Below are 16,023 nucleotides of genomic sequence, written 5' to 3' on the forward strand. Positions count from 1 at the left end.
ATAGCTCAGTATTATTTGCGGCAGAAGACAGGAAATAAATAGGCAACACACATGTATGGGGTAAACTAGGGCCATATTAGCTACAACTTAAGGACATAAGAACTCACAAACTTATAAACCACTAACCTCTAAATTGCATAGGAGAATTGAAGCCATGTGCAGGCAATTCATTAACCCCTGTCAGGCTCCTAAGCCTGTCGTGCCCAGGCGAGCCTATCCTGAAGGGAGTCAAGCTGCCCATGCTTCCAGCTCTTTCCCCCTGCCACACCCTCCAGGTGCAGAGGGAGGTCTTTCTGATTCACACACCCCTGAAGCCCCATAACTCCAGGTGAGTGAGACAGGTTAATCTCAACAATGACCCATACCCTGCCCCCCAAGGTCCCACAGCCCTGTGCACAAGTCTCTGAGATCACCATTCACCTGAAAAGTGCCTCAGGGTACTCACCACTTGTACTCCCCTCTTCCCTTTCCCACACACACCTGTCAATTGGCCAAATTAAACCAATTAACCCATTTATCCAATACCCTCCTCTAACTGCACCTCCCCAGAAATTGCAGTTTGGAGTAGGTGGAAAATCCCCCCCCCGCCAGCCAATCACAGGAGAGGTCAAAAATTCCTACTCAGCCCTGTCTATGGCAACCAGCTAATCTCATACCACTTACTGGGAGGGCGGGATGGGTGTCATGTTCCCTGCAGAAAAAGAGGAGGAGGTCAACAGGGGCATGGTTTTAAATAGCCTATTCCTGCTCCTCCCCTGCATTGGCACTCTTGGTGCCGAAAGAAGCCGGAAGTTGCTTCATGCCCTCCTTCCTGTCCCTGCTGCAAAAGTGCTCCCGCCTGGACACCTTTTGGTGGCAGATAGACAGGAGCAGGATAGGAATAAGGAGGATCTTTGTTGTTTTCTCAATAGTGGTGGTGCTTTCTATGCTTTATTAAATTTAATGCAAACTTTCCCACCTATAGAGAGGATGGGGAACCTGTGGCCCCCCAGATGATGTTGAGCTACAACTTCTATTGTCCCTAACCATGGACTATGTTGGCTAGGCCTGATAAGAGCTGAAGTCCAACACCATCTGAAGGGCCACTGGTTCCCCATTCCAGTTGTAACCGGTTTAAATATTCAGTAGTATGCAGAATCATTATAACCCAGATTTCCAAGTTATTTACTAACTTGAACCAAAGAGGAAGGAAAGAAAGCCAATGGGAATTATAAGGAAGGTGATTTTCTTTGAATGCATAAGAACAAATGCATCTTTAGTGGTGTTTTCTTAAAGGTGCTGTAGGTTTATTTAGTCAGTCATATCCCACACTGTGCCATTTGGAATATGCGCTGACTTTTAAAAGCAATTTAACAAGCGAGCATGTTAGCATATGGCAAGTTATTCCTACTAGAGTCTGTAAAAGGTCTTGGCACAGAAAAGGTGTGTGATAAAGTGCATTCCATAGAAAAAGCTCCAAATTAAGTATTTGACAAGAGCTCCCCAAGGTGTCATGGCAGATTGGGTAGGGGAGAGGGGGAGAGGTGACCTATAGAGTTGGCAAAAGCTCAGATCATTTGTGAAAGCATTACTGGGCTGCCAAAATCCCAGAGAATTCTCCTAAGGATAATTTGCTAAACCAACTGAAAAAGAGGCAGTCATAAATAAAGGATGCAAGCAGATGTCCACTGACTCCAGAGTTAACTCTAAGCCTATTAAAACTTTAAATGCTACCTTCCTGATTGTCCCAGAGGCTTGAAATAGCATACAGCCAGAAGTTCATCGAGGAGTCAAAGCCCGGTGGCTGAACACCTTCAGTGTCTTGTCTGAAGAACTCGAAAGCAACGTGCTTTAAATCAGTCCACTGAGGAGAATCCAAGCAGCTCAGCTCCAAAATGAAGGTCAGGGTCCAGCAAGCTTTAGTGATCTTAGAACCATGACACTTTTGTTCTCAATCTCAACCGTGGTGTGGATTACCCATAGTACCGTGATTTACAGCATTAAGGCGTGTGTAAACAGAGTTGAAAGTGCACTGCTCTTGTTTGCTGGCTTGCTTGCTTACTTCCCTGAGAGCACTGAAAGATATTGGTATGCATTCTATATCTAGCTTCAGCTCATAGTACAAAATGTAATGCTTGTTGATGGCCAAAAGTCAAATGTTACAGAAAGTATGTGTGTATGTGTATGTGGTTCACTTTTTGTAAATGTTATAAAATAACTTTATATGCTTTTAAATAATTTGTAACAATGTGTACAGTATATAAAGTCTTTTTCACAGCATTTATAAGGCTTCATACACACTATACAATTTTAAATGCTTGATTTCCCCCAAAGAATCCTGGGAACTATAGTTTGTTTGGGATGCTAGGCATTGTAGCTATGTGAGGAGTAAACTATAATTCCCAAGATTCTTTGGTAGAAGTCACTTGCCTTAAATGTGTCTTAAATGTGCTTTATGACGTGAGAAAATACACACACATCTGGCTTTGATTCATTCACTTTTTCCCTGAATAGAGAGAAGTTCAAGAGAGGCTCTACAGCAATAGTGGTTAACCTGTAGCCCTCCAGAATTGTTGTTGGGCTTCAAATCCAACAATCGCTGACCGTTAGCTATGTTGGCTGGGTCTGATGGGACTTGGAAGTCCAAAACCATCTGGAAGATCAGAGGTCTGCCACCCAGCTCTACAGGGTCAGTTTTCTTTTGAGAGGTGAACACCAGAAATGTAGGGCACAGTTCAGGTGAAAACCAATATTTTTAAGTTCCATTGATTTCATATGTATTTCCCAGTGAAATAAGTATCACTTTTACTTTTGGCTCCCTCATGCCTTCAGGCTACAACTCTATATACATGCAGTTGGAAATGAGCCACAGTGAAAGCTATGAGATAGGATTGCACTGTGTACATGAAATTGCTTTTCAGAGATTTGCAGGTAGTATTGTGGGGTGGTATTGTGGATTACCTATAGTACACATGTTCCTTTCCCTCCTGAACCATTACCATCTGCAGTCAAACACCTTTGGTCAATTTCTGTGTAACACTTTGTGTGGTACCTGGAAAAGAGCTCACAGCAGCACATCATCAAAGTGCTGTGATAGATGTATCTCATACTCATTTTCATGTCTCTTTTATTTGCACTTATTTGGACAGCAACTACGATAAGTCTGTCTCTCACTCACTCACTCACTCACTCACTCACTCACACACACTCACCACTCACTCACACACACACACACACACACACACACACACACACACACACACACACACACACACACAGAGGTCACAAATGCCTGGAACTGGTTTTAGAGTTTAAACATTTTGTGTGTGAAAAGATGAAAAGAAGATCCCCAACAGCACATCTGCCTCGTGTCTTTCAGAAATATTCAAGAACTTTCTATAGTTTTCTATAGAGTAAATGAATGGGATGGGAAATGAACCACTATCCCACTACAATAGCCACTAACAGATTTTCACCTGGTAGCAAGATTTCTTCCCTTCAGTGATAGCCTGTAAGCAATATTAATATGACATATTTCAGTGAATCTTATTCATCATATTCACATGAGCAACAAATTAGCATAGTCTCCTCTCCTACCCTAGGCACAGAGCTTTAGCTTTGCAGAACTCCACTTTCCCTGAGATCATAATCTCATTTTAAATTTTCTCATGAATATTTCTAAGGGCCAAGTTAACAAGACTTCTGGTGTGTGCAACTTCTTGTGAATGAGGTTGGGTTACATTCTTCTGCTTAAACATCATGTGCCCTGCTAATTGGTTTTGAGTTTTGCCTGGTTGTATGAATCTAATCTAACAAAGAAAGAATCTGAAGTCTTCATTTATGCCGTTAGACTTTTCCAGAACATAATATTGTTGGGCTAGTCTTGGAATGTCTTCCTGGGACTTAACAATACCGAAAACTGACATGGTTGTCTGCTGATGCAAATTAGTGGTGCAGTTCTATTAAAATCAAGACCATTGATTTCAATGGAACTGTGCCATGTGAACCAATGAGGAATGGCCATCTGTGCTGTCGGCTACTCAATCCAGAAAAAACAGATGAAAATATGCAATCATAAAAATGCTGCTGTTATTCTAAATTAGTCTGCCTTCATTTTCCAGAAAGGTTGAAACAAACCTATTTACCCTGCTGATCTTAGCTCACTGAACATGATAAACTATTTTACATTGACATAAAAGTTTCAAAGCTATGCAGGCTGATTGGGTTTTTTTAAAAGCCAGATTTATAAACAGAATATCTCTATCCAGAGAGCCTTAAATACTGACTCCAGATCTCCTGATGTACTACCCAAGTGACATCATATTGTTTTGATCTCCTGTAATTTATGTTGATGTCACTCTATTTATTTAATTTATTAATTGCTTCCCATGAAATATCCCAAAGTGATTAACAATATATATATATATAAAAAAAAGCAATTTCAAATCCAATACAGATTGGGATAAAAAGCTGGTTGGAAAAAGAAGGTCTTTAATAGGCACCAAAAAGATAATCGTAATGATGCTTATATCAGGTGAAATCACTTCTGACAGGTCCTACTCAGTGTATTGCCTTCTTGTTCTAAATCAAGTCAACTCTATAACTACCTCTGTCTTCATTCTTGGGCATGGTTGTATTCAAGTGGTATCTTCTTGACTTGTGATATATAAAAATATAGGTTAGGCCAGTTTATAATGAATCTCCAGTGGTATCTAACAGGGCATTTATTTATTTTGAACAGTCTGCATCCCAAATATTGCCAGGTTAATAGGTCCTTCCAGAACTTCCTGGGTATGAACTATAAAATATTTTTCAAACTGTAAACTAGTGGTCTCTCTTCATCCACTAAATATTTAGATAGCTGCATTAAAACTCTTTCAAACCAGCACAGGACAATGGATCTTATCCCTAGTCAGGGCAAGAACCTCCTTCAGAATATGCATTTGAGACAGTGTTTGGGCCAGCATTTTAGAGCAGATAAATGCATTTGATAATCAATCTCCTTAATATCTTTCTAAAGCGGCACTCCTGTGCCCACATTTACATGGAAGGTTTGCTTCCAACAATAAACATGCAGAAGATAAGGCCAAAAAAGTATTAATTCTTTGTCAACAGAGGTCAGAGAACTTATTGTCTGTGAATAATCCAAATTTCTTGGCAACTGAAGGATATGCTGTAGTGTGCCTGAGCTACAGAGTCTCAAGCTGGAGGCTTCTGAGTCAGAGCCAAGGCTTCTTTCCTCTCTCCAGAGAGAGCGAGAGAGAGAGAGCACAAATGTCTTGTGTGAACATTATGAACATCTGGTAGAACTATCATGAAGGAGACTGCTAAACATACAATTTAACAGAGCTGCTGGGATCTTTTTATTACATTCATTTTCACACACACACACACACACACTCATAAAAAGATTGGAGTTTACTCAGTTTTGCTAATGCTTTTGGAATTTTATTAATCAACATTAATAAAACAATGACACCTTTTAAAAAGCAATGGAGAGGAACGTTTCCAAATTCTTCCAATCCAAATAAATAAGCTTAAACTTCATATTACACATTAAAAAAGAAAAGAAAAAAGAACCCCAAAATTCATGAGTGTGAATTTTAAATTATCCCAATTAATGCCAGACCTAGAAATGAAGGCCAACACCTTAGGTTCTTTCTAAAGCTTCTCAACAGAATGCTGAGGTGCTGCAATATCAATAAAAGAGTGAAGAAGTGGGGGGAGACATCTCTCCTTCCCACCCCCACCCCCACCCCCACCCCCTTTTCAGGCGGAAGTCTGAAGCTCCATTGTTCAGACTGCTCAGCAGAGTCAGTGGGCACTTGCAGATGACCTGTTTGTTGAATTTTCATTCTGTATTGATTGCAGGGAAATTAATTACATTGGCTATATAGCATTCATTCTGATTTGTTTGCAGAAAGTGTAGATGATGTCACTTTAATGCAAGGGTTATCCCACACTTTCTTGTGCATTTCCCCATCACAAAAAACTACTATTTTGGGGAAATAGGTTTGTTGTGCAAGACTTCCCAATCAACTACAGTTGTGCAACCTGAATTTGCTGGCATGTGGCTGAATCCCACCCAACAATAACAACAGTCTGGAAATGCCCAGAATGAGAGTGCTATCAAACTATATGCCAGTGGTTGTATCATGGGGAATATGGGCTTCTGCTGGGAGGAAGGGCGGGATATAAATCAAATAAATAAATAAATATGAGTGGTGTATTGGCTCTAGAACGGCAGGATAAAATTTTTATAGGACTACATAAATAAATCTATGTTTTTGCCATTTGGGAATTTGAAGACATTCCCTAACTATACAGTTTAGTAATCTTGGCATCATCCCTTTGGGGCAAAGCAATTGCTTTAGTTTGGATTAGAGATGGGGGAGAAATTCAATTCAGTGTTCATTTAAAGGCAATTCACTCCTGATTCACATTTACTGAAACAGTACACAAACCAAACAGTCACCCTTTGAAATTCACATTTCTCTGAATTTTGCACTGCAGTTCTCAGCCACATAATGTATACAAAAATGCATATGTCAGTGTAAAGCTTGCATATACCTGCATATATTAGTTCAAATAATATACTAAAAAAAGTTCAGCAAAATGTGTATATTAGACAAAATTACATTAAAAATGTGTATATTAGGAGAAATCCACACTGAAATGATGAATTTTCATGAGGATTTTTTAAATAAAAATTTGCATTTGATGTGGGAATGTGGAGGTAGTAGTTGATTGTTGCTTATGCCCTGGCAGGAACCAGAAAAAGCCTTGTTGTGGCTCTACTAAAAGTTCTAACCCCCTGTTCTGTTTGTGGAATTTTTCGCCAACCATTAATATGTGATGGACTCTTTTTTTTACATAGGAACATCTGGTCCTAGATATTTTGCTGCCTGACACACAGGAAAAGATGGATGGCACCGCTCATGGCACTTGAGGACAGCAGGCTAATTTAGGGTGTGCATGACAGGCCATGTGGCACACACAGCTCTCATCTCCAACAGTGGGAAATGACTGGGGGGCTCAGGAGGAATGGCCAGGGGCTACTGTCACTGTCCCACAACATTTGCCACCTGAGACGACTCGTCACTTTGGCTAATGCTAGGCAAAGTGGCCCTGCCAATGCAGCATTTCGGGACATGAGGTATCAGGTCAAAGGGCCATATTCTGGCACACACCGTTCAATCTGCTGGTACTTCAGATCCTTGTTGATGGTTACACCTCATTTGTTGAGATGCAGACAAGGGCAGTTAGATCTTGTGCCTTGTTGCAACACTCTTCCCAAAGCATCGCTCCAGGCTGATTCCCTTACAGGCTTCCATAAGCTAGCCTAAATTTCCCCAACCCCACCCCCTGGAAAGTATTTTGGAGTGTATGCTTTCTATTTTGTTTAAAACATGTTTGCTTCTTGTAAAGCAGTTAGTATGTTTTAGCATGTTTTATTTTTCCTGTTTTTAGGCTTTTTTGTCTGTAGGTCTCTTTGGGAGTCGAACCGAGAACAGTGGGGTGGAAAACTTAAAAATAATTTTAACCTAGTACTGTCTACTCTGACTGGCAGCAGTGGCAGCTCTCTGTGGTCTCAGTTAGAAATCATGTCCACCTTTGCTTAATGAGATAATGAGATAATGAGGCACTCTCCTCAGGCCTTTATGAAAGCTTAGTTTGTATTCCGCCGTTACTGAGCAATGGCTCCTCAGTCTAAGCTGGGCCAGCTCAACCAAACTATGCCCCTTAAGACAACAGCTTCATGTACCTCTTCTGGGGAACAGTACAGCAGAACCGGGAGTTCAAGAAACAGCCTGATGTAAGACAGGTACTCTTGCAGGGCCAGGGCCAGGCAGGAGGGGGCCCTTGGGCACCAACAGCCCCCATGCAGTGGTGTCAACTTACAAGAGGCTTGGGCACCCTGCCTCCTACATCTTTGCGTGAGTGTGCTAGCATGCTAGTGTGCTGCGTGCACACCTTTGCATGCATGGCAATGCAGGAAGTGGGGTGGCTGGGCCTATTTAAGCTTGCACTAGCTGCATGTGGGTGGAGCTCCGCAATCCGCACCAGTGTCTGGTTGTGGGCTGTGATTTGCAGCCTGGGGGAAGGGGTTGATGTCTGCTGCAAATCACAGCCTGTGATCCAACGCTATCGTGGAGTGGGAGCCCCAGGGGCCCTTGGGCTCAGGCTCTACCTTGTTCCCTGTTGGCACCAGGCCTATACTCTTGTTCCATCCACCTCTGAGAGTATGGTAAATTGGCATTATAGATTGCACAGCCGGAACTATGTTTCTGTCTTTGTTTCGTCTGTTCCTGTGAACAGGGATCGGTCCGGACCAGTCTGAAGTTGCACCTGACTGGAGCGTAGAGTGACTGAAAGCACTGAAATAGTGTGCTGATCTCTGAGGTTGCATCCATCTAGATGTTCATTTAAGAGTGAGTCTGCACCACTTTTGCACAGTTGGGCTCAGCACTCTTATTGCTGAAGGTTGGCAAGATGGATCTTTCACCCAGGATTAATTGGATTTTATTTCACTAAACCATGGTTGCTGCCTTTCTTCCTCCTTTTCTCATAAAATCCTTAGGAGCTTGAAAATGCCTATTTTTAATTATCACTTTCAGAGAAGAACAAAAAACAACTGAGTTTTTAAAAAGGAGTCAGTATAATCTGCATCTCATAGGAACCTAGGATACAGAGTCAGACCATTGGTCCTTCTAGCTCAGTATTGCCTATACTGATTGGCAGTAGCTCTCTGGTAGACTCTTCAGGTAGGACTCTTCCTCAGCCCTACACCCAGCCCTCTATGTCAGAGATTGAAGCTGAGACCTTCTGCATGCAAAGCAAATGTTCTTCCATGAAGCTATGGCCCTACTTTATAACTCATATGAGTTTATTGTTTATTTATTTATTTGATCTATATCCTGCCTTTTCTCCCAGTAGGAGCCCAGGGCAGATAAGGTATGATGTTTGCTGTTTGAAAGTCTTTGGTTGTTATAGCAAGTAGATTTATTTTGTCTGATGAGGTCTTTCCTCAGTAAGTAGAAATCAAAAAATAACTAATGTCCCCCTCCCCGTCACTGCCTTCCATTTGGGAAGGCTCAGTGAGATTATAAGAGGCAAGTGTGTTCTGATTTAGTGAGAGACTGATCCAAATAACTGCTAGATCTTATATTTTCAAAGAGAGAGCAGCCATTGAATGTTGAACCATCCCAGCCCCTACAGCTTCTCTCCCTGAGGGCTTTTGTCCTCAGTCACTGTCAGATACTGGAAGTGACATCAGTCTTGGAGAAATGGCAGGCTCAGGGGGCTTCAGAATTCTTCATACACACACTCCTATTGCTGGCAACATCTACCCCTTATTTTCTACACGATTGGAGCATCTGTTTAAACATATGCAACTGCCACCATCATGTTTAGTTCAGTCTTTATAGATAAATCCACTCACAGCACTATGTGTGGCATTGCCCTCTGGTGGGTAACAAGTAGCAGCCTTCATCCCAACTTTGAAACTGCAGAAATGGACAAAGTTTGTCTGCTGGTGGTCTCAGCTACCTCTCAAGGTCCATGGCTGGGGATTGTTTGACAGATCCGTGTCTATGGACCAGACCAGCAATCTCATTTCTGATAGCTTTTCCTGCTCTGAAACAAGAAAGGCAGGATGGTGAAAGCATCAAACACTGTTGCCTGAAAGCACACTGAGTGCCTTCAGGCAGTGGTGCCCAAGAGTGCATGATCTCTGCCCAGCCTTTCCCAAGGTAAAGGCTGGGAGGCTCAATAGGTAGAAGAGCCACATCCTCAGGATGGGTGTATAGAAGGTGGTGCTGAATGCTTCCCCCCCCTCAAGTTGAGTCTTTGGTCCTCCTCAGGTCAAAACGAGGACTCTGAAGCAAAGGACATTACAATAGGTTCCCAATCTGGATCTAGGCCCCCACACTGGGTATTTGGCAAAAATACCTTGTGCTTTGTTGTTGATGTTGTTAGTTATTAAATTTATATCCTGGCCTTCCTCCCAAAGGAGCCCAGGACAGAAAACACATTATGACAAAACAGCTCGTTAAAAAGCATTTTAAAAACAGTTAAAAACATCCCAAAAGCAGTTTAAACATTAAATATCTCAGAGTTGCTAGGAACAGGGTCTTTCAGCCATCAAATATCTGGGTAAATAGGAATGTTCTTAAATTCCTGCTGAAAGTTAGTAATGAGGGAGATAGACAGACCTCTCCAGAGAGGGCCTCCTCAAATGGGGAACAGCCACTGAAGAGGCCCTGTCAAGGGTCAATGCCAACCGGGCAGCCCCTAGTGGCGGCACCACTAACAAGGTGTCCCCAGCTGATCGTAGGGATCAGATGGATGATTCTGGGGAAGGTGCTCTTTTAGGTTCTTGGTTCCCAAGCCATGTTGGGCTTTACATGCAAGTACTAATGCCCAGTAGCTCACTGGCAGCCAGTGCAATGCTTTCAGGACTGATGACACATGGTCCCATCAGACTGTTTGGCTAATGTCACATGTACTTTCACCGTTTCTTCAGGATTTCTAGAAGGTGAAAATCTCTAAACCCTTATTAATGCTCCTGTTTTGTCAAGAGTGTACCAAGTTGCCCTGCTCCCTGAATGTGTGAAGGCTTCCTTGCAACCTGGAATCATGATAGTGCAAAGAATCAGGTCACATAGAAGCCTTTTCAGTAGGGTTGCCAGGTTCAGGGCCTGAGACTGATCCTGTATCTTTAGGAGAAGAGAAAGTCAGCCAAGTGCAGGTGTTCTTGCAACACTGCAATAGGAAAAACCACAAGATGGAATTCTCCCTTCCCCCTGCACAACTTTTAAAGATACAGAAAACCTCTTGGAGGCCGGGCCTGGCATGAAGGATAGAGGGGTGTGTGTGGGTATAGAAACCTCTGACTTTTGCATAGCTACAAAAACAGCTACACTGTTCAAACATAAGAATCATGTCTGTTGCCTCACCCATTTTTGCCTCAGTGTCATGCAGCCCCCAGAAGGCTTCTTCAAAGGATTGTGACCCTCAAGCTGAAAAAGATTTCCCATCCCAGTTTTAAAGGGACAGGAGTTCTGCCAGAGTCTCAGCAACTCTAGATGCATCATTAAAATATATCTGTTTTAACCCTCACTTTATTTTTCATGGGTGGTAGTGGCATTAAAGTATGGCATCTCTGATCAACATCCTCGTGTCCTAGTGACTGTCACTGGAACGCAGTTCCACTGCACTGGCATTTGTTTCCATTCTGGACAAGGTAAGAGCTCCTCCTGTATTGATCTATAAAACAGAACAGTCTGTTGGAAGAGCTGCTGTAGGCTGCTTGCCAACAGGAGAAATGCTTGTGGTTAACAAGCCCTTGTTCCTACACTGTACATGTTGCAACAGTAAACACAAAGCATAATAAGAGCATGTGCAGATTCAGAGTTGAAAATTAAAGCATTGAGGTCAGTGAGAAAGGAAAACCTGTCAACAATATTCCGTTCTGCAATATGTTTCTGTCCAGGGAACAAGAAAATTACTGAGCCAACTGTTTTAAAGAACTTGGTTCCATTTGTTGCTCTTCAGATTTTCTGGTATGTTATAAAATTCAAATTCCATTAGGGCAGGCCTTGCTCTTTCAATGAGAGATAGGGTTGCCAGGTCTCTGGTTTTGCCCAGAAACTCTGGATTTTTCAGGTGCTCTCCAGGTCTCTGGGTGAGTAACCTTAATCTCTGGACTCTCAGCTTTCATTAAAAAGAAAAATTAACTTTCCAACACCTCAACATCAGACCCACCCCCCCCCACAACTTCAGTTAAATGAGCTCGTAGCTGGCTGCTCTAATGATTGGGAAATTTTGGGATTCGTTGGACCGGGGGTCCTTAAAGAAACTGAAGACACAGGCTTGCAACAAAGGTAGGCCTTTATTGGTTACGTGCACACGGTCAGTCTCCCTTGAGTGGGTGGAGAGCTGCGACATGGCACCGTTTGCCTGGGGTTTTTATATATTCCAGGACAAAGACATTTGCATTTCCCAATCAGGGAGTTACACGTAAACATTATATAGAGGCTACTAGCACATTTCTACTATGAGCTTATGCATTCCAGTGCTGACTGTTCTCAGGCCTTGGAGAGTACCAAGATGTCCAGTCCAAGTGTTCTGCTCCCCTTATCTTGTCTTCTGGGCCAGGCTGTACCATGCATTCCTTGTTACCATGGCTACATGTGCGTAACAGGCAGGGAAGACAGGAGACCAAGGAAAGGATTTTTAGTTGGCCTACTACATTAAATTAAAATATTATAAATCCTATAGATTTCTACAAGAATATATATTGCTTAGTGTTTGTATCTAAAAATTCCTCATTATTAATCCCACACTTTCAGGTTTGTAGCCAATAGGTGAAATCAAGGTTGTGATTGACAAGGCAGTAACTAGAGCCCTTTGCAAGTTAGAAAACTTGTTTTTTCCTGCTTTTCTGAAAATCTCATAAATTGAGTAAGTATATAGCTTTCAGTCTTTTTCTCTGTTGTGTGCAGGAGTCAAACACGTTTAAATTTTCCTGGTTGTTGAGGAGGTCACTGTTTTGAAAATCTTCCCAATACGAAGCTTTAATCCAGTACTTGCTTTTCTGGGAGTAAAGCTGCAATGCTAATCCCACATAGTACTTACTTTTGAGTAGACATGGTTAGGATTGTGCTGTAAATTGATGGGACTTTTGAGTGAACATAGCAAAGAATTGTGTTCGTGTTGTAAATCTTTGTCCCCCTCCAATCCTCTTTTTTAAAGCAACAAGGCAGGGCTTACTTAGGTATCACTGCTTTTATTATGTAGGAAACTAATACTCATTTTTTTTAATGTTCTGCAATGACCAACTGGTTTTGACAATAAGCTATTATATGGGGTATATGTATTTTTACATCTCCAGTGTGTGGGTGTATATGAAGTCTTTCCAACAACCCTGTGAAGTAGGATTGCAGATTGGAAACCAAGGCAGTTCACAATAAGAAATAAATCCCTTTAAAATCCAATAACAAGTATAAACAGTTGCAAAACAGTTTAAAGTGGCGTGATTCTGAATTTTGGGTTGGGCGAATGAAGTCTCATCACTTGAGGTTGCAGTTCTGTGCACACTTCCCTGTTTGAATAAGCCCCACTGGATACATTGGGACTTGCTTTTGAGTATACAAATGTAGGATTGCACTGTAAGTATCTTTACAGGTTGTGTAAATAATAAACATATTTGATAGTCATGCTTATATAAATATTTCTTCATACTATGTCCCAATAAGTACCTGATTTCACACTATGGTTGTACAGTATTACTTCCTCTACATTTTCAGTGTGCCCTTCTTCTTCCTTGGGGTGTTCATGGTTCCCCTCTGTTGTTTTCATCCTGAGGGGCAGATTAGGAGAGATGGTGAGTAGCCCATGGTCACCTAGTAAACTTTATAGCTCATATCCATTTTTTAAAAATTAATTAAAATGAATTACATCCAGACAGAGTTTATGAAGTCAGTCCACACAATGCATTAAGAGCATGTCAAACTTGCATTTAAAGTTTCTTCCCCTAAAGAATCTGGGAAGTGTAGATTTCCCCTTACAGTTATTGTTCCTACCACCCTTAACAGACTACAGTTCCCGGGATTCTGTGGTGTGATTCATGTGCTTCAAATATGTGTTGAATGTGTTTTAAATGAATGGTGTGGAACTGCCCTAGGAATGATGTGCATTCATTAGTGAATTGAAAAGAACAATTTTAAACCGGGGAAGGGCTGTCGCTCAGTGGTAGGGCATATGCTTTCCATGCAAAGGTCCAAAATTCAATTTCTGGAAAAGACTATTGTCTGGAATCCTGGAGAGCCAATGCTAGTCTATGTCATCAGTACTCAGCTAGAAGGCACCAAACGGCCTGAGTCGGTATAAGGTAGGTTCCTTTGTTCCTAGAAATGGAAAGAGACCCAAGGGCCACAGTGACACTAAATTTAATTTATGTATTTTAATTACAACATTTATATACCACTTTATTGTAAAAAAATACCTGACTTTAAAAACATTCAAAATAATAAAACCAACAATGAGTTAAAAATAGATAAAAACACAACTGCTTCTACATGCCTAGGTAGGCTCGCCTAAACAAAAATGTTTTAGCAGGTGCTGAAAAGAGTACAATGAAGGCGTCTGCCTAATGTCAATAGGCAGGGAGTTCCAAAGTGTAGGTGCTGCCAAGCTAAAGGACTGATTTCTTACAAGAGCAGAACAAGTACTATGTGGCACCTGTAACACACCTTGAACGTGGCCTTGTAGCAACTCAGCAACCAGTGCACATTTCAGAGCAGAGGTATTATGTGCTGATAGGGTCTCACTCATGTCAGCAATAGTTGCACAGCATTCTGTACTAACTGTAGCCCTCACGTCAGGTTGTACTGCATGGGGATTTCTGTGACCTTGGCTAACTGACTGTCAGGATTTTGTTAGTTTGGGTTTGGAATCCTGACTGGTTGTGGAATGCTGATTCTTCTGCCTTACTGATAGGAATCTTGTTGTGGTTGGTATGGTGTTGCATTTAGGAAATTACTGTCTTTTGTTTTTGTTTTTCTATTTGCATTTCATTTACCTTTATCCTCACTCCCTTACATTCATAGAAGCAACAACATTGGTTCCATGCACTCAGCTCAACCCCCTTAAACCAACTGATGATGCACCTTGTTGTTTGTTTTTTGCCCAATAGTGGTAAAAGAGTATTCACCTACTGGGAATTGTGGCTGCAATTGTTGTTGTTCCCAAGCTGCTGCCTATGAAGGTAAACCAAACCATGTGTGTTTTCTCTCTGTCAATTATTATTCACTGGAATTGGGTTGGCTGTCAAAGTGAGTTTATAGCAGCTCACTGGGGAGACAGAAAAGAATAGAGAATCTTCTTACTCTTAGTCATTTCTCAGACCTCTTTCTGAAGTGAAGGGTCAAATCTGTAAAGATATTTGAAGCAGCCATGTTAAAAGGTAGGGGCGGGGCATTCCAGGTAGGGGGTTGCCAACCCTGCTTGGATATGGATATCTTTGCAGAGGATCCCTAGTCAGGCTTTACCAAAAACACCATCCAAACCATATCTACTGAGAAGTAAGTCCTATTGAGTTCTATGGGGCTTGGTCCCTTAGTAAGTGTGTTTAGAATTGCAGCCCTTCAGGGGCATCCACTTTTACTCCTGAGTGCTCCCATCTAACATCCCACAACACTAGGCTACTTTCTTTTTACAGTGGCCTTCTGGTGACTGCTGTGGCCTGAGGGCACTTAAACCAATTTGTCAGAAGCAAGTTGGCTAGATTCAATGTTCCCTACAAAGGCTCCAACATTTAGCTAAGATTTCTATCTTAATTTCCAATCAGAGAAATGTTTTTGTTTGAATTGTATGCTCCAAGCAACTGTGGTTGATGCTTAATGTATCATGCTTAATGACATAACTTGGGCCCACCCCGTGACATCACTCAGACCCACCCCATGACACCACTAGGGCCCACCCCATGACATTACTCAGGCACACCCCTATGACATCACTAGGGCCCGCCCCTGAATTCTCAGGGTTTGGGATGCTTCTTACCTGGTAACCCTAATGGGAGAGTTAATTATGTACTTCTCTTTGTTAAAGACATTGGTAAAAATAATACATAAAATATTTTTAGAAGTTTTGAGTAGTATCCAATGTTAGTCCTATTCAGAAAAGACCCACTGAAATGAACAGACATGGCTAACTTAGGTCCATTCATTTCAATGGATCTACTCTGAATAGGATTATCATTGGATATAATGCAGGGCAGGATTAAAAGTCACCACAAGACACTGAAAAGTGTTTGTGTCATGGTCTGTAATCTGCCTCATGCCTACATATTAAAACTAAGATTTATAATCTATTTTTTAAATTTATAAATCTATTTGTGTACCACTATTTCAGTGGTTTACAACAAATAAAAAAACCATACAGTAAACACCTGTAAAAATACAGTAAAAACACAGGTCAGCTGTTGTAAAATGACATCTTCTTAATTGCCTGCATAAGCCTAGTGGAACAGAAAGATTTTCA

General features: G+C 41.6%; 1 long non-coding RNA gene across 1 annotated transcript in view; it reads left to right on the forward strand.

Moving 5' to 3' along the window:
* Positions 1–16,023, forward strand: part of LOC133364366 (uncharacterized) — a 70,986-nt gene that overhangs the window by 23,254 nt on the left and 31,709 nt on the right. Inside the window, exons 2-3 of the long non-coding RNA XR_009757923.1 lie at positions 8,299–8,411; positions 11,123–11,224. This is a non-coding gene — a long non-coding RNA (uncharacterized LOC133364366). The remainder of the gene's footprint in view (positions 1–8,298; positions 8,412–11,122; positions 11,225–16,023) is intronic.

The sequence above is a fragment of the Rhineura floridana genome, chromosome 9 (genome assembly GCF_030035675.1).
Source record: "Rhineura floridana isolate rRhiFlo1 chromosome 9, rRhiFlo1.hap2, whole genome shotgun sequence".
In the NCBI taxonomy this organism is placed as follows: domain Eukaryota; kingdom Metazoa; phylum Chordata; class Lepidosauria; order Squamata; family Rhineuridae; genus Rhineura; species Rhineura floridana.